This window comes from Rhinatrema bivittatum, chromosome 10 (genome assembly GCF_901001135.1).
Source record: "Rhinatrema bivittatum chromosome 10, aRhiBiv1.1, whole genome shotgun sequence".
Lineage (NCBI taxonomy): Eukaryota > Metazoa > Chordata > Amphibia > Gymnophiona > Rhinatrematidae > Rhinatrema > Rhinatrema bivittatum.
Genome location: NC_042624.1, coordinates 87869936 through 87889810, shown reverse-complemented (window position 1 = coordinate 87889810; position 19875 = coordinate 87869936). Strand labels below are relative to the sequence as shown.

At 41.6% G+C, this 19875-nt stretch overlaps 1 long non-coding RNA gene across 2 annotated transcripts in view; it reads left to right on the top strand.

Moving 5' to 3' along the window:
• Nucleotides 1–19875, top strand: part of LOC115100205 — a 270704-nt gene that overhangs the window by 81718 nt on the left and 169111 nt on the right. For both annotated transcript variants that reach the window (XR_003858997.1, XR_003858996.1), the window contains exon 2: nucleotides 19534–19575. This is a non-coding gene — a long non-coding RNA (uncharacterized LOC115100205). The remainder of the gene's footprint in view (nucleotides 1–19533; nucleotides 19576–19875) is intronic.

The following is a 19875-nucleotide window of genomic DNA, read 5'->3' as shown; positions in this document are numbered from 1 at the left end:
ATTTAGCTAATTTGCCACAGAACCTCTGAGAATTCTTCCAGGACATGCTCATTTCAAATGTTTGTATTTTCTTTGTGGTGTTTCACTCCTATAAGTTATTTCACTCCTTTATTATGCCACTGAGAAAATGTATGCACTCAATAGCCTTTTCTTTAGCTTGAAATCTCAGTTCTTTAAAAAAAAAAAAAAAAAAAGCTACTTATAGTCCTAAAAAATCATTTTTTGATTTCCCAGTTTCCATCTTCTATGATCCAACTCCCTAGATATTTGTATTCTTTAATTTGTTCCAGTTTCCTTCCTTCAGCACATTTTTCTGTAGCATTGATATTCATTTTGTTGATTGTCATAATTTTCATCTTCTCAGTATTCAATATCATTCCATCAACCTTACAATGACATTTCTACCTTAAAATGCACAAATAGCACTGGAAGAGATTTGCTCAGCTCTTAAATCTAGCCCTGAGATTGAATGAATATACCCATGAAGGTTTTCTCTCCTTATTTCTGTTTATCGTCCACTTCACATGCTTACAGCACCTTTGTTTTACCTTTCTTTCTTCTGAAATAGTAAGTTCTATTTGTTTTTGGAATCACAGCCAGCAAATTGAATTTCTCATTTCTTGAAAACCTGTTCTTTTTATGGGGGTGGACATAATAGTTTTCCAATTGTATGCATATTGTCTTTCCCTTTTCTTTCTGCATTTTCTTCTCCAGCCACAATTCTAGTTCAGATGTGTTTGCATTTTCTCTCTAGGATGCAAGTCTATGCCTTTTAATAAAAACAAACAAAAACTTTCCTAAACTCAAAGCAATGGTTTCCTTTGTGATAAAAATAAGAGTTAAATATATAAATAGGCAAGACGACAAGTAAATAGATGGCAATCTAAGAAGCCTTTTGGTAGATACTGGTAAAAAAATAAAATAAAATATATATATATACGAATGTCGGTAAATAAAGTTAATAAATAAATAAAATAAATAAAATATATATATATATATATATATCATTATCACAGTATTTTCCCTTGTGATTTCTATTTATGGGAAAGTGTCATCAGCTGCATTTTCAGAAGTTTAATAATGTTATTAAATTACATTTCCACAAACTCATTCTTATTTTGAATGATTCAGTGCCCTTGCACTGGCTAAAGTGACCTGCTTGCTGCCAATTGATAGCAAGGCAAACTGGTTTAGTTCTGTGGCTTTTTTTTTTCCATAATGATAATAACAATTAAATCCAGGATCACAGCTTTCACAATGTGTAATACATTCTTTTGGGGATTTCCTACCACAGGTCTGTGTGTGTATTTTACTAAATGTCATATCTAATTCAGTGGCACAAATAATTTTTCCAAGCAATTGCAGCCTGACTTTCTCTGTTTCTGAAGCGTCTAGCCTTGTTTGTTGCTGGGTTTTGACAATTCCAGCCTTTGCATTCTTTCCTTTCTTAAGTGGTTTCTCAGGCCCACGCTCATATTCTGTTCAAGCTTTACCACAAGAAAACTTGGTCCTCATTTATTTCCAAAAGAATGACAGGCAACATGTACATCTGGCAATCCCTTAAGGAAATGATTTTCTTCTCCTGCTCTCTTACTGTCTTGGTAGCATCATTGCAAAGCGCCATGGAAAGCCAGACATCACAGAGACTCCTGGCTTTTTTTTTTTCTCTTGTATTTGTGGTGCAAAGACCATGCGATGATTCCTTCTCTGGAAATGACAAATAAAATGCCACAGGAATGTTCTTTGTTGTGGTTATCCAACCAGAACAAGAACTCCATCTCTGGACATCCATATTCCCTCCCTCCAACTCCCCAGACTATGGGATTTGAAACTCAAGCAGAACTGTAATTTAACCAGTGCCATAGACTTAGATTTATCCAAGCTTGAGAACATTAGTGTGGTTACAGGAAAAAAAAAAAGGTGGGGGGGCTAGACTATGTCAAAATGATTAATAAGAGAGGTTTAAGCTTAAAAATGCTCTAAAGGGTAACAAAAAAAGTACTGCTGTAAATGGTACATTTGTTCTGAAATGCTTTTAAATATATGCTTTAATTGCCATAGGTTATTTTGCACTTCATCTAATTCTTGTCTGAATTACTGAAGCTCAACTCTGCTGATAAAATAGGTGAGCCTTATGATAATGAAAGCAGATAATGTGCTCCCTGAGTGTCAGGAAGCTTGTCAAATGGGCAATGAATACTTAGCCATTATTAAGGACAGTGCACAAAAAAAAAACTATTTCTACTGAGCTGATTCTGGCTCTCTGACACATTTAGGTTTTGATTCACTAATGGGTGAATTTTCAAAAGAGTTACATGCGTGAAGATGGCATATAGATGCGTATGTGAAGCGTTCACGTGTAAATGTGTGTTGTGAGTTTGTTGAGGCCTGGTTTGCAAGTACACACATAGGGCCAGATTTTAAAAACTACGCGCGGGCATAGATTTGTGCGCACAACCCGGAACGCACAAATCTTCGCCCGATTTTATAACATGCGTGCGCAGCCGTGCACATGTTATAAAATCCAGGGTCAGTGCACGCAAGGGGGTGCACAATTGTGCAACTTGCACACGCCGAGCCGCGCAGCCTTCCTTCGTTCCCTCCGAGGTCGCTCCGAAATTGGAGCAGCCTCGGAGGGAACTTTCCTTCCGCCCCCCCCCCCCCCACCTTCCCCTCCCTTCCCCTACCTAACCCGACTCCCGGCCCTACCTAAAAACACTCCCTTACCTTTGTCCTATAAGTTGCACCTGCCTCTGGGCGGGCGTAGATTTCGCGCGCAGGCCGATGGCCGGCCCACAATCCCGGGCACAGCAGCAAATGGCCACTGTGCCTGGAGGCTCCTGTCCCGCCCCACCCCTGGACTGCCCCGCCCATGCTCCGCCCCCTAGATTTTAGTCATTATCTGACTAAAATCTAGCCAGATTCTAAAAAGGCATTCCATAGGCTTAACTGGGTGGAGCTACTTATCCGGCTAATGCAGCCAGATAAGTTATTATATTCAAACTTATCTGCTAAGGTATTCGGCTAACTTTAGACCTGCTATTGAGCAGGAATAAAGTTAACTGGTTATCTTATCTGGCACTCTTTAAACTTATCCAAGTATATTCAGCGGCACAGCCACACCACTAGATATCCCCACTAAGGACCAGATTTATTAAGGCTTTTCTCCCATACAAAATTAGCCAGATAAGTCTTATTTGATTAACTTATTTAGTCAACTATGCCTTAAGATTGGCCTCTATGTGTGTTAGTATACACACATAAGTTCCGCCCTTGATGAGGAGGTGTACCTTTACATGAGTGAATGTGGTACCTACTCAGCCAAGTCCCACATGAGAAACTAAAAAGTTATGGGATTGGAGGTGATGTACTTTTGTGGATTGCAAATTGGTTAAAAGACAGGAAACAGAGAGTGGGATTAAATGGTCAGTTTTCACAGTGGAAAAAGGTAAACAGTGGAGTGCCTCAGGGATCTGTACTTGGACTGGTGCCTTGTAATATATTTTTAAATGATCTGGAAAGGGGTATGATGATTGAGGTGATCAAATTGCTGATGACACAAAATTATGCAGAGTAGTTAAATCTCAAGCGTATTGTGATGAATTTGCAGGAGGACTTTGTGAGACTGGAAGATTGGGCTTCCAAATGGCAGATTAAATTTAACGTGGGCAAGTGCAAAGTGATCCATATAGGGAAAAATAACCCTTGCTGTAGTTACACAATGTTAGTTTCTATCTTAGGAGTTACCATCCAGGAAAGAGATCTAGGCATCATAGTGGATAATACATTGAAATTGTCTGCTCGGTGTGCTGTGGCAGTCAAAAAAGCAAATAGAATGTTAGGAAGGGAATGGTGAATAAAACTGAAAATGTCATATTGCCTCTGTATTGCTCCATGGTGAGACCACACCTTGAATACTGTGTACAATTCTGGTCGCCACATCTCAAAAAAAGATATAGTTGCAATGGAGAAGGTACAGAGAAGGGTGACCAAAATGATAAAGGGGATGAAATGGCTGCCCTATGAGGAAAGGCTAATGAAGTTAGGGCTGTTCAGCTTGGAGAAGAGACGGCTAAGGGGGATATGATAAAGGTGTTTAAAATCATGAGAGGTCTAGAACGGGTAAATGTGAATTGGTTATTTACCCATTTGGAAAATAGAATGACTAGGGGGAATTCCATGAAGTCAGCATGTAGCACATTTAAAACTAATTGGAGAAAATTATTTTTCACTCAACGCACAATTAAACTCTGAAATTTGTTGCCAGAGGATGTGGTTAGGCAGTTAGTGTAGCTGGGTTTAAAAAAGGTTTGGATAAGTTCTTGGACGAGAAGTCCATTACGTGCTGTTAATCAAGTTGACTTAGAAAATAGCCACTGCTATTACTAACATCAGTAGCATGGGATATACTTAGTCATATTTTCTTACGTTATTTTGTCTTTATTCTACAGGGAAAATTTTAATTTGCAGTAGGGTGTATTGCATTCTGAGAACAAGAAAGATGAGTACATGCGAAGTAAAATGGTCTGACTTTTTGACTAGGAATTACTATGAACAAGCTCCAAACACATTCTAATCCAAACATATTTCTGCATGCTGACATGTTTTCCATATAGGCTGTGTACTTTTCCATGAATGTTAATAAATGGGCCATTATATACAGTAATGCTTTTGATTTACTAATAGGTAAAACCATAATAATAAATCAATTTATTATGGTATCTAATAATGCATGTCCTAATGTCTAATTTATAGAATTTACATTATATTAGTAAGGACAGTGCATTTCTCATTTACCTTTTCTTTGAATGAGTTCCAAAGGTCCTCATCATGCCCAGGATGAAAATTATGCAATAACCTTCAGTACAAGTATTTTAAATTCAAAAGGAATATATTTCAGACTTATCTGAAGGAACATTTACAATGAACTTCACTTTGTATTTTATTGTATTCTATATTATAATGTTTAAAATGCTAGTTTAAAAAATAAACCACAGTTTAAAAGCCTCACAAAGGAAACAAGGACTACAATATGAAAAAATGTGAAAAAAAATGAGTATAATAAAGTAACACTATTCATTTACAGCATTTTAAACATAGTACCATGATCCAGAAATAACTGGAAGAAGTCTTACAAAGAAATTGACAGGTACATTGATAGGTGCATTAAAAATGTATAAATGTAAACAAAAGTTCAGCATTTGTTAAGCACTAGGCAGAGGCTGCAAACAATAAAAGGGGGCTAGAAAGAATTCAAAAGGAACATAAGCGGGGCAATTTTATCACTGTGCACTGAAGGGAAAAGTCTGCGAGTGTTTTTTACCCACAGACTTGATGTCAATTGTAAAGGAACATAGTTCCCTTGGAAACTTGAAATTGGATAAAGCACCCACACAGAGCTGCACTTGTTATTTGTGTGGATACTTTATCAGGCAAAATTTACGTGCATGCTTTCATGAATCTTAAAAGTTTTAGGTGAATTTTAAAAGCAAAAACCAGGAAATACACGAGTATGTCCAACCGATGCGCACATTTTAAAAGCCGCCTGTGTATTTGCGCAAAAGCCCGAAAAAGGGGTGGAACATGGGCATGATCTGGGTGGGGCAAGGGCGGGACATGGGTGTTCTGGGACTTTAACATGAGATTTGCGTGTAAGTATTTACCCGTCCCAGTGGGCACCAGGATCCCCTTCCATGGAAATTTACTACTGCTATGGATGGCGTGTAAGTAATACAATTAACAAATCTAGGCTAGTCAGCGGGGTTTTAAGGGTCAGAGCTAACAGGGGGAAAGGGAGACTATTAAATTAGGGGGTTTGGGATGTCCTATCCTTTAACTGGATGAACCAGGAACGAACTGGGAAAACTCTTTTGGTGTCAGCGCATGTCCCTTATTAAAAAAAACCCACTTATGTGGTAGAGGCAGCATTTGCACACGTATGCACATTATTGCAGATCCTACCCCCGGCTGCCTTTCCCCAGATGGGCATACTCACTGTATGTCTATTAGGGATGTGCATTCATCCTGGATCGGAGAGCCTGAAATCTGAAGGAATTTTTCCCAAAATTTCGGGAAACATTTGTTAGCGCACTAACCCTGTTAGTGCCCATTAAACCAAAATTCAGGTCTCACCGAATTTTAAAGGCCCAAACCGCAGGAAATACGAGATTTCCCACAGCGGGCCGAAAACGAAGCCTGAACCAATAGGTTCGGGCTTCACACATCCCTAATGTCTATAAATGAATGCCCATACAAGTGGGGCAGTTTTCCCAGGTACCAGCTATACAGGTAAAACATTGTTTTAACCACATAACTGCCTTTGAAAACTGCCCTCAGGATAATGAGGAACAAGCAAATAAAAATGCTACATGTAAGCAAATCAGTCTTCTTTCAACTCAATTTGATTCCACTCAAATTTTGGCAAATTTTCTGCAGTTTATAACAAATATTCACCAGTGATTTCTCTTTACAATGTTAAGAGCATAAAATAAAACATAAGACTTGCCATACTGGGTGAGACTAAAGGTCCATCAGTCCCAGTATTCTGTTTTCAACAATGGCCAATTCAGGTCACAAGTACCTGGCAGGATCCCAAGGTGTAGATAGATTCCAAGCTCCCTATGCCAAGAATAAGCAGTGGATATCTGTAACATTGCCTTAATAATGATTAATGAACTTTTCCTCCAGGAACTTGTCCAAAGCTTTTTTTAAATGCAGCTGCACTAAAAGCTTTCACCACATCTTCTGCCAATGAATTCTAGAGCTTAATTATGTGTTGAGTAAAAAAAATATTTTCTCTTATTAGTTGTTTACCTAGTAACTTCATTGTGTGTCCCCCCGGTCATTGTACTTTTTGAAAGAGTAAACAACTGATTAAGGTTTACTCGTTCCATTCCACTCATTATTTTATAGACCTCTATCATATCTTCCCTCAGCTTTCTCTTCTCCAACCTGAAGAGTCCTAACCTCTTTAGCCTTTATTTATTTATTTAAAGGCTTTTATATACCGGAGTTCATGCACTAGTGCATACCACTTCGGTTTACACAGAACAAGGAACAGAAAATTACATCAAACAGATTGAACAATTAAACAAATATACAATTACATCCAACGATTGGGTATAAATAACATGGCTAACTTAGTAGGAACTAAGAGTTTGAGGTAAAGGAGAGAAATAGTACCAAGTGGTAACAGAACAATGTTACCTTTCTTCATAGGAGAATCGTTCCATCTCCTTTATCATCTTGGTCGCCCTTCTCTGTAGCTTTTCTAATTCTGCTATATCTTTCTTGAGATGTGGTGACTAGAACTGCACATAATATTCAAGATGAGGTTGCACCATGGAGCGATACAGAGGCATTATGATATTCTCTGTTTTATTCTCTATTCCTTTCCTAATAATCCCTAGCATTCTATTTACTTTCTTGGCTGCTGCTTTACATTGAGCAGAAGATTTCAGCACATTTTCAACGATGACACCTAGGTCCTTTTCCTCAGTGGTGACTCCTAATGTGGAATCTTACATTGTGCATCCATAATTGGGGTTACTCTTCCTTAAGTGCTTCACTTTGCACTTATCCACATTAAATTTCATTTGCCATTTGCATGCCCAGTCTCCCAGTTTTGCAAGGTCCTCTTGCAATTTCTCACAATCCGTTTATGATTTAACAATTTTGAAGAGTTTTGTGTCATTGGAAAATTTGATTTGAGCAGTGTACCCAGAACAGATCTCTGGGGCACTCCATTATTCACCTTTCTTCAATGGGAAGATTTACCATTTAGCCCTACTCATTGTTTTCTATCATTAAGAACATAAGGACATAAGACGTGCCATACTGGGTCAGACCAAGGGCCCATCAAGCCCAGTATCCTGTTTTCCACAGTGGCCATTCCAAGTCACAAGTACTTGGCAAGTACCCACACATTAAATAGATCTCAAACTACTATTCCTTATTGATTAATAGAAGTTTATGGACCTCTCTAGAAACTTATCCAAACCTTTTTTAAAGGCCTGCGATACTTTAGAAAATTGCGCTAATGGGGACGGGGGGTCGAAACGGGGGGCGGTCCTGCGCTAGCTGGCAGCGATCGCACCACCGCGGTGCGATCGCTGCCGGATTTGCACCCAATAGCGCCACCATGAAAGGTGGCGCTATTGGGCACGGAATAGGACGTGAAAAGGCGCTTACCTTTTCGCCGTCTGCGCCGTCGTCGCAGAGTCAGCCCCAGTGACGCCCCGACTCCTCCTCTTCTGGGGCCGACTCTGCCTCGATGTAGGTAGCGCACGCGTGCGCTACCTACATCGGGGCAGAGTCGGCCCCGGAAGAGGAGGATAGCCTTGGAAAATAAGGCCCTCTGTGTCAGTTTTTTCATCAGTACAATAACAAGGATGAGAATAATCTTAATAAACCCCACAAGAAGCATTCAGAAAAGTAAAAAAATAACCAGGAGGAAACTATTTTCAAAACAATTTTTGTATATTATATATATATTCAATACTAGCTTTTACTAGTGAAAATCCAACTTAACACAAATCATATCAGCAATTGCTATATGGTTCAAACCATTAAAAAGCTGGGACTTTAATTCATATGTAATTAGGGATGTGCAGACAAAAAGTTTATGTTCATAAGTCCATAAGTCGAAAAGGGGGGTCAATTTCGGTCAATATGGACATATGGAGAATTCCATAAGTTGAGTCTATGTCCATACGTGCACCGGTTCCCTAAATAAAAATTTAAACCCCTCACCCTCCTTAATCCCCCCCCAAGACTTACCAAAATTCCATGGTGATCCAGCGGGGAGTCAGGAAGCCATTCCTCTATTCCTTTGCGAGGAGCATGTGACGTCCGCGTCACTCCGACGCCTCCTGACCTCCCCAAGCTGGCCAAAAGTTCCGTTTGTGTCCAACGAGGGGTCTGGGAGCGGAACCGCGGTGGACCACGTGATGGCCACATCACTCCGACGTGACGTGGATGCCAATACTCAAAATGGCGCCGATCGCCTTTGCCCTCACTATGACGGCGATCGGCGCCATTTTGAGTATTGGTGGGACGGCGATTTTGAGTCTCAAAATGGCAGCGATCGGTGCCATTTTGAGTATTGGGATCAGGCGGCCGGCGTGAAAGGAGGTCGCTCCCGGACCCCCGCTGGACTTTTGGCAAGTCTTGTGGGGGTCAGGAGGGCCCCCCAAGCTGGCCAAAAGTCCCTGTGGGTCCAACGGGGGTCCCGGAGCGACCTGCCATACGACGCCAGGCCAGGACTCAAAATGGCACCGATAGCCTTTGCCCATACTATGTCACAGGGGCTACCGGTGCCATTGGTCAGCCCCTGTCACATGGTAGGAGCACAAGATGGTGCCGATGGCCATGTGACAGGGGCTGACCAATGGCACCGGTAGCCCCGTGACAAAGGCTATCGGCGCCATGATGAAACTAGCACCGAGGGTCTGAGTGAGTTCCCGGACCCCACCGCTGGACCACCAGGGAGTTTTGGTGAGTCTTGGGGGGGTCAGGAGGGTGGGGGGGGGGGTTTAAATTTTTATTTATGCCGAATTAAACAGAAATCTGTTTAATACGTGGGGAGTTGCGATGCGTTTTGCCTCCCCACATATTTAACAGATAGCAAAAAATAAGTTGCGGATTTCAAATACGTGGAAAACGGATGCACATCCCTATGAAACACACAGGTCCTGGAAATTGCCTCCTTTGGGCTCAATTTTCATAGCTACTGATGTGCATAGCCTGTGGTTCTATGCGCATAAAAGAACATACATAACCCGCTTATATGCGTACATTACATGCCCTGGGGAGAGCCATTTCAGGGGCGGAACTGGAAGTCAGAGTTGGAACCTACATGCATACTTTTGGATTTTAGAAGGTTTGCAAGTAATTTAACCTACACCAGTTATGCCCCCCCAAAGAGGAAGTGTAACTATATGCATGTGAATCTCTGTGTATACCAAGTCCATTACTCATGAAATTTCAAAGCAAACGTATGTGCAGGAGTTTGCTTTAAAAATTTGGAGTAAAGTCAGCATGTAAAAGGTACACCCGCCATAGTTTGTGTGATATTTTCCTAATATGCCAATTAACTTTATTTTATAAATAGAATTACCCTTCTGATATAATACATTTGCAAATGCAGGTACAACAGTGGATGCTTTTGCATGACTAGCCAGATAGATTTGATACATAACTAATTTCTCTGCCATGGGACTGCTGTATTTAAATAGGGAACTTGTCATTGACTTTGCAATCCCTGGTGTCATACTTGTCCTATGAAAGGATGAGGGAAAAAGTCAAGTACAGTATTTGTCAGGCTGCCTCTGCCAGTTTTGCTATTCCCCAAAGCAGTAGCAGTCAATGTTTCTGACTTCGAACTAGACTGTGTTCTTATATTATTGTGTGCATTCCCTGAGGGTTTAGTTGATTTTTTTTTTTTTAAGGGTTTCTGCATTGATACAAAAGCACAAATTTCAACTGCTTTTCAGGGTACTGAGTGTGCACAATAAAATGACCGACTGAAACATGGGCTGAAGCTGAAGGACATCAACATATTATAAATGTGTTGTGTCACAACAAATCAAAGATTAAGGGGCCTTTTCACAGCTGATTGAACAAAGTGAATAAGAGAATAGGGATTAGCATTCTGGTATGTTGCTGCTTATGTACACTGAATGTTTTGTACTTCAAAATTTGTCAGATAGATAAATTCCCACATTTCTATTAGTGTGACAAAAATACATTCCAAATAGATTCAATTAATGATGAGGTTTCTTGTGTAGACTGCTACTATTTTTATTGGCTCTGATTAAGCTGCTTAATGTAGTCAGTATTAGAGCACACTATATCATTATAGGTGTGGTTCATTAAAGATTGCAGACACTTGGAGCTGGATTAAAATATTTGATATAGAGAGTAGGATTTTAGATAGACACTATACTGAGTAGGTTTGAGTATTTGTTTTTCATGAATTAGACAATTTCAATGACAGTTGTGCCGTACTTGCGCTGCTTCGTGCTGGCCTCCTGGGAGTCGCAGAGGAAGAGGAGAGTCAAACAGAGCCCCAAAGACAGGCAGGCAGAATCTGCCTAGGAAAAAATCAATGCTCGATTTGAAAGGGAAAAAGGGGGGGGGGTGGCTGTGGCTGGCCGGCCCCCCCCCCCCCAACACACACACACGTGTTCAGTCCTGCTCCATGGAAAAGTCGGCAACCCTAGATGCACGTTTTGATTGTTTCATCAGAGGCATGTGCACTTCTCAAATGCACGCAGTTCTGCTTTTATTATAGATGTCAGTTCTGGGGTTATTAATGAAAACATTATTTTTCAATTTTAATTTATTTATTTATTTATTTATTTAGGGTTTTTATATACCGACTTTCTTGATATATCTATATCAAATCAAGTCGGTTTCCATTTAACACAACTGTCGCCGGGGGGCGTTACATTAAATTTAAAAAGGAAATAGTATCAGATTTTAACAGGCTTGCCCACAATGGGCTTCAACTAGTAGCATAAAGCAAGCACCTGAGTTCATGTCATATACCTTTTCCAACAAACTTGTTCTTTAACTTTTATTTCAAAATCAATATTATTCCTAATTATTATAAAACTAAGATTTTACTTACCTTTCCATTCTTTGTAACCCCTGCCATACTCAGTGCTCAAGTAACACTTTCTCAACATTGGCAATGTTTCGGCATCCAACGATGCCTTCATCAGGGGATGTCCTTACAAACTCTGCAAAAAAGCACTCCATACAATGCATTAACCCATAATTTAAATAATTTTCCTATCAACAACAACCTATAACAAAAATCAATAAAAAGACACCCAGCGGATTCTTATCTACAGCTCAACAGCCTGTCCTGACTCTACTTAGCTCTTTGAAAATGGCGGATGCTCAACTGTGCCACCACCAAACTCCCAAATTTAAAGAGTGAAGAAACTTTCACACTTAACCAATAATGGATAACTACATCATCATGTGTGCATTACAGAATCACGTCATCACACCTTCAGCAGAAAACAGACTAATCCACCTCTTTATTCAAATCTAAAGGGTGAACTGTCTGTAACATGAAAATCCATTTTTGATTGAATTGCAACAACCATAGATTGTCATTACCTGCCCGACCAGCCGACTTCAATTCTTCCAATACTGTGAAAACGAAATCTTCAAAACATGACTGTACTTCAAACAATGTTCCACCAAGGGAGCCTTGAGTTTTTGACAACTAATTGCACTGTGGTGTTCTATCATATCTGTTTTTATTGCCCATATCATTTTCCCCACATACAATAACTGGCAAGGACACCAAATTACACCATCTTACTAGAAGTACAGGTGGGTACATGCTCTAGGTTTATAAAACCTCAATTTATCAAATAGTAAATTCTTATTGGTGTATGCTTGCATACACACAGAGAAACCTTCACATGCAAAGTGAACTTTCTCCACCACATCATCTTCAGAATCTTGAACAAATTGTGATCTGATGACCTGATCTTTAATGTTATGATCTCTTTGATAGTCTATTAAAGGTCTTTCTTCAAAAAATGAATATAACTGTAAAATATGCAAATGTTTATAAATACTTTTAGAAACCCTATAGATCAAGAGAGAAAAGGAGAGAACACTCAACAATTGCGAAGATGGTTCTTGTTGAGAGGATTGCAATAAAGCTTTCCTATTATTCCAGTGTGCTCGCTTCAAAGCTTTATTTACTATTGAAACAGGATAACCTCTTCTTAGGAACCTATTCCACATTTCTCTAGCCTTAAATCTGTATTCCTCAACTATTGAACAGAGGTAATGCAAATGTAGGGATAGTCTGAAAGGTATACTGTCATGTAAGTGCTGAGGATGTCAACTGTTATATCTTAGTAATGTGTTTCTATTAGTCGACTTCTGATAGATCGAAAAAAGGAAATTCATGTTGTTGTTTAGTAATAGTTATATCCAAAAATGAAAAATTCTCAAATAGATTCCACTCGCCAACCTTCTTATCATGTTTTCAATGTTACTGACTTGTTGGAGAGTTCTGACTCTGTGCTGATGTTATGAAGGTTGAGATGATGTGGACCCTTAGTCCTAGGAGGAGTTGATATTACTTGAGGAGACAGCTCCTCAAGTTCCTCTGTCAGGTGGCCAGGCCAAATTGAAGAGGAACCAGTTGGATCTTCACCCTTGGAAACCCGTGGTTCCCCCAGGAGGAGCCCATAGGAACCTGGGCCGCTTGGGCTTAGGTGAACCTTTGAGAGGCAGAGGATTCGTGGAACAGGAGCAAGGGCCAGTTGGATCTTTGCCACTGGAGGCCCGTGGCCCCCTGGGAGAAGCCCGTAAAGACCCGGACTGCTGGGACTTAGGTGGGCCCTTGAAGATGAAGATTCGTCGAAATCCAGTCCGGGAACAAGAGCCAGAGATCACCTACCGCTGGTCCAAGGTCAGACACCAGAGAATAGTCGATTACCAGTCCGAAGTCAAACACCAGAAAGTCATCCAGGAATAGGGAGCAAGGTACCAGCGACACCAGCAAACTCACAGGAGTGAGCAGACTCGTTGCCAAGTCAAAGCACAGGAAAAGGAAGTCTCCTTATATATTTCCTTGAGCCTGTCCTATCTGAATCAGCTGGAGCTGTTTAAGGTGCTGAGGTTCCTTTAAAAGCCAGCAGGATGTGAAGCCACATGCCTAAGGGGAGGGCCAAAACCGGAAGTGTTGCAGGGCGGCCTGAGGCCGTGCAAAGGAGACCGTGAGGCATCTCCCCCACCGGGAGGCTCAGCAGGAGCCCAACCGGGAGGGTTGCCCCAATGAAGGGAAACAGGGCTAGTCCTGAGGACGCTTCCTCGACGACGCCAAGGTACCGGTGGCGGTCCCAACGCCACGGGAAAAGGTAGGAGGGGCCAGCCGCGGACGGTCGCGGCTGGAAGTATAACAGCTGATGTCTACTTCAACTTGGCTGGTTATATTTGTGGTGGATTTTGACCAAGACCTTGTGTTGAGATTGCTTTTCATAATAGAGTTACCCCTTTCTTAAATCATTGTATCAATATTTTCCTGATGTAGCAAAAGCAATCCAGCTTAGAAGTTTTATTGTTATTGAAAGAGATTTCTGCTTTTAAGGCCTTGGTGTGTTACAAATTGGAACATTATTTTGGTTAAACTGTGATTAAGCTGCAGGAGGTAAAATATATTTTTGATAACCAACAATTAACTAACCCCTAGATTCATCAAAATGCTATGCATTTCTCATGAATAATGCCCATGTTAAAAAAAAGAGATGTGGTTAGGGTAATTTTTGAGTTACTGTTTCACATAGGTATTTTACTGCAACATGCATTAAATTTATTGCACCTGCAATATATTTTGTGTGTGAGAGAGAGAAAGAGAGAGAGAGAGACCTTATAAGGCTCTCATATTAGTTATCTATTTAAACTACTATAAGAGGGTCATCTAGTAACTCGAGGTGAGGTTTTGGTGGTAGTTTGGGTTTGGGGGGGCAGGTTTTCATGCACAGTCAGACATACAAACAGCATAGTATACATCAGTGAAGATTCAATATTATTTGGAATGAGGAAAGGTACACAAAGATGAGATTTATACAATGTTCTCTCACCCTAGCTTTCCTCATTCCAAATCACACTGCCAGAAGTATTTTCATTACAGTTAAGTGGAGTATTTTTCCTCTTTTTGTTGAGAGAAGGTTTTGTCACCCCACCTCTCACTTGGAGGCTGGGCAGAGTGCCTGATCTCTGATATCAACAGACCTTTCCCTCTTCACGGTCACAAAGAGTGGAGTTTACAGGAAGAAGGAAGTGGATCAACATTGGAGACCCACCACTAGATCTCTCCCCTGGGACACAGGGACAGGCTGGGTAGAAGAGAACAACTTGGAACTCAGGTTGGATTGTTTCATGTTTTAAGGGGATCCCAAGCAGAGCAGGATTTCCCTTGGAGACTGAACTTCTTTCACACTTACTTTAGGAGTGCTAGGAATATCCTAGGAACCTGAGTCATCACCACGTACCCGGGGGGGACGGACGGACAAAATCTAGTAGTACTTTCAGTTATTTGAGTTGATATTGTTCAATATGAAATAATTAGTAAATTATCTTTTGAACACCCAGACCTATGTCCTGCTCCTTTGTCCCAGTTCAGCAGCACCTCAGCATTTCAACTGATTACAGACACACGGGAAGAAAGATTCCACTACCGCCTGGGCCAAAGGGGTAGCAGCTTTCTCCCCACAGAAAGGACTCAACCCTGGGGTCACAAGGAGGAGAGGAAATCGGAAGAAAGACAGCCCCAGATATAGAAATTATTTTTGTGTGCCCTGAAGAAAAATGGCTCTTCAAAGTAAAGGGTTACATTATGTATGTAAAATATGTAAAATAACCCACTGAAACTCCCTCACACTTCCAGAAATACAAGAACATGTGGTTTTAAGTTTTATATATGTACAGTATACATATATATATATACATATATAGATAGATAACAACAACTAGTGACAGTACTAAAAGTACAGTCCAATTGCAGTGATACTAATGGGGTAGATTTTCAAACCAGCACATAGGCGAACATGTGCGTGCACTACCCGGTGCGCACACATGTATGCTTGATTTTATAACTTGTGCACGCAGGCGTGCACAAGTTATAAAATCGGGAGTCAGCGCGCGCAAGGTGGTGCACACTAGTGCACCTTGCGCATGCCGACGCCCACGTGCTTTCCCTGTTCCCTCCCAGGCCGCTCCGATTTCCCTTCCCTTCCCCCTAACCTAACCTTCCCCCCCAGCCCTACTCTAACCCCCCCAAAATTTTGTCAAACCTTTTGTGCCTGCCTGAAGGCAGGCGCAGGTTGCACGCACCGACAGCCTACCGGCACACGATCCTCTGACACAGGCAAAATGGCCGCTGTGTCAGAGGCCTCTGGCCCCACCCCTTCCCTGCTCCTTCCCTGCCCCGCCCCTGGACCGCCCCTTTAATAAAACCCCAGGACTTAGGCGCATTGCCGGGCCTTTAGAAAATAGGTCCGGCGAGCGTAAAGCGATTTACGTGCTTAGAGCTTTTAAAATCCGACCCATTGTGTATAAAAAAATGATATATATACACACTACTTTAGTGAAACACTATTCTAGTGAAACAAATAACATTTATAATTTTTTGTAAATGCTTCTATATTATTTATATTAATTATATAAAAAAAAAATAGGGGGTAAAAAAAGTCAAGCCTGCCATACATGTGCCAACAGGCCTCAAGAGAATGTAATCAGTACAGACTGAGAAAAAAAAAAACCTATAATATAATTAAAGTATTTTGTACAGATGCTACACCACAAAGGGGCGGATTTTAAGAGCCCTGCTCGCCGGTGCGCCTATTTTACATAGGCCTACGGCGCGCGCAGAGCCCTGGGACTCGCGTAGGTCCCGGGGTTCTCCGAGGGGGGCGTGTCGGGGGGCGGTCCCGGTCGTCGCGGCGTTTTCGGGGCGTGTCGGCAGCGTTTTGGGGGCGGGTACGGGGGCATGGCTACAGCCCGGGGCGGTCCGGGGGCGTGGCCGTGCCCTCCGTACCCGCCCCCAGGTCGCGGCCCGGCGCGCAAGAGGCCCGCTGGCGCGTGGGGATTTACGCCTCCCTCTGGGAGGCGTAAATCCCCCGACAAAGGTAAGGTGGGGGCTTAGACAGGGCCGGGTGGGTGGGTTAGGTAGGGGAAGGGAGGGGAAGGTGAGGGGAGGTGAGGGGAGGGCAAAGGAAGTTCCCTCCGAGGCTCCGCGCGTATCTACTAAAATCCAGCGTACTTTTGTTTGCACCTGGAGCGCAAACAAAAGTAGGCCTATTCGCGGAGTATGAAAATCCGCCCCATAATGAATAAGTAGAAATTCAGTAGAAACTAAATCTTACTTGACTGTGTCATATAGACTATTATAAGGGTATCTGCTTTGCTAAAAATCCAACAATTTGGTGTATTGCTAAATACAAGGGTTGAAAATATTCAGTTCATCATCAACAGATTTCTTTTTTGAATTTGAATATTTAAAATGGCATTTTTATCCACTACAATATATGTGAAGCCCACAGAAATATTCTTCTTCATTATATCAGCAACCATCCAACGCCGTCTATGAGACAATATTACAACAGGTCAATTTCAACACTTAAAATGGTTATGCTACACCTCTATGGATTACAAATTACCACCAACATAGAAGCTAAATTTAGAACTAGAGCGTATCCACGTAATGTTATACGTCAACCTTATAAGCAGGCTTTATTTGTAAATAGAGACCTACTATAATCTACACATCGTTCTTCAGTAGATCAAACTATTTGTGTTGTTTCTCATATGCCTCACATTTCTTTAGTACAACAGATTGACGACACTGGAACACCTTATCTTTTCATTATAAATTCAAAGATGGCCCAATTTTTGCATTTACATGTGGGCAAAATCATACAGATTGACTGATCTACACTTATTCTTGGAAGTTATAACCTACATCTACTACTCTAGGCCATTTTCAATGCAGACAGCTCACAGTGTATACCAACTGTTTAGAAATCAGTTCATATTTTCTCAATTCTCAACAGTCTAATTTTCAGCTGCAGGGCACATTTGATTGCAATATTAAGCAAGTTTTCTATGAGATTGTATACCTTTTTGTTAAACAATATATAGGTCATGTTACGACTCGAATAGTACAGAACAAGACTGTATTCACACCAATAAACTAGAAGCACCTTTAGGCTGACATTGATGCAAATTAAATCACTCTATACATGAAGTTAATTTTTGGCATTCGACAAAAGTATCTGCCTCCTGTGGATGAGAAAACAACATTATTGCCCAAATTTTCAAAGTGCTGCACGTGCTAAAACCGGCTTAGCCATGCATGAATCCCCCAGTATGCGCAGATGTGCCGGCCTGTCTCAAAAGGGCATAGTCTGGGCGGGGAGGGGCAGGGGCTGGCCTAGACCAGCAGCCATTAGGCCCTGTCCTGGGTAAACGCACACCAGCAGCCGCACGTAACTTACTTCTGCTCCGAAGAAGCAGGTAAGTTATAAAACAAAAAAAAAAATCTAATAGCTAGGTAGGGGTTAGGGGTCGGGAAGGAGAGGAGAGGAGAGATGAAAAGGTAGGAAGGATAGTTAGATGGATAGGAAAGTTCCCTCCCAGTCTGATCCTTAATTGGAACTGGAAAAACCCTACTCCCATCACCACGCGTTGTTTTGTAAATTCCCCCCTGTTGCGCGTGAAAGAGGCCGCCTGCCCGCACATGTGTGCACATACATTAAAATCCAGCACACATGTGTGCTCAGGAATCGTATTTTATAACATGCCTGTGCCAACGCATGCATATTATAAAAGAGTTGTCCATGTGCATGCACCGAGAACCATGCACACATGGACGCACGCGCGCGGGTTTTAAAATCGGTCCCTATATTTTTTCTTGGGACATTAACTCATGGATTAAATATATCCATTGAATGGTAAGCATTTTATTAATAAGAGTATACAAACAGGTTCTAGATCAGTGGTTCTCCACCCTGTCCTTGGCACCCCCCCCCCCCCTGCCAATCGGGTTTTCAGGATATCCACAATGATTATGCATGTGAGAAAGTTTGCATGTTATGGCGGCAGTACATGCAAATTTTCTCTCAGGCATATTCATTGTGGATATCCTGAAAACCCGACTGATGGGGGGGTCCCCAGAACAGGGTTGGGAACCACTGTTCTAGACACAAATATCTTCTTCATTTATGTCTTTGATTGTTCAGTGAAACTGCATATTTTGACCCGATAGAACTTAAGGGGCGGATTTTAAAAGCCCTATGCATGCCAGGTATATTTTAAAAAGGCTCGGCAATGTACTTAAAACCCCGGGATGCGTGTAAGTCCCAGGGCTTGCAAAAAGGGGCGGTCCGGGGCGGGGAAGAGGTGGGACAGGGGTGGGGAGGGTCCAGAGGCCTCTGACACAATGGTCATTGCCACTGTGTTGGAGGATCACCTGCCAGCAGGCGCAAAAGTTAAGACAAGAGTCGGGGGGGTTTAGAGTAGGGCTGGGGGGAAAGGTTAGGGGAAGGGGTGGGAAGGTCAGGCTAGGGGGAAGGGAACAGGGAAGGCAGCGCAGCTCGGCATGCGCAAGGTGCACAATTGTGCACCCCCTTGCACATGCCGACCCCTGATTTTATAACTTGCGCGCGCAAGTGATAAAATCGGGTGGACATATGTGTGCGCCGGGTAGTGCATGTACCCTTTTAAAATCTACCCCTGTGATTGCAGTAGGTTTGTAACTGCATAATGTCATTGGACACTGGTTTTAGAACTTGATTGGTCATCTCTGGCGCATGATCTGTTGTATAAAATGTGACTTTTTTTCAGCTTGATTCAGCAGCAGCATTAAAGCGGTGGATATATCATGTCAGCAAATCTCTTATAACTGCGTGCATTTGAGCTCTTCACATTGATTGATCTACAAGTGTTATACTTTTCAAAACTTTTTTCTTATATTTGGTTCTTATCTTATTTTAGAAGCTGCCTATGATGCCACCTTTGCAGAAATTTTCAAGTAAGGTGAATGCCATTTACATTTTACAACACATGATGTTATTTCATGAGATAGATAATTCTCTTTGTTCACTGTGTCTTTGTCAGCATTTATTGCAGAAAGCCAGCGGTATAACTACTTACCCCCTGAAGAAGCCAAATATTGGATGGCGAAACAGAGGCTTCAAGTTGGGGTATTAATGTGGCTTATAGCATTGTGCTGGTTTTCATGGGTCCAAATTTTAAGCTTTTTTTTTAGCAATGCAGATACCCTTTTAATAGTCTATATGACTCAGACAAGTAACAGTTAGTTTCTACTATATTTTC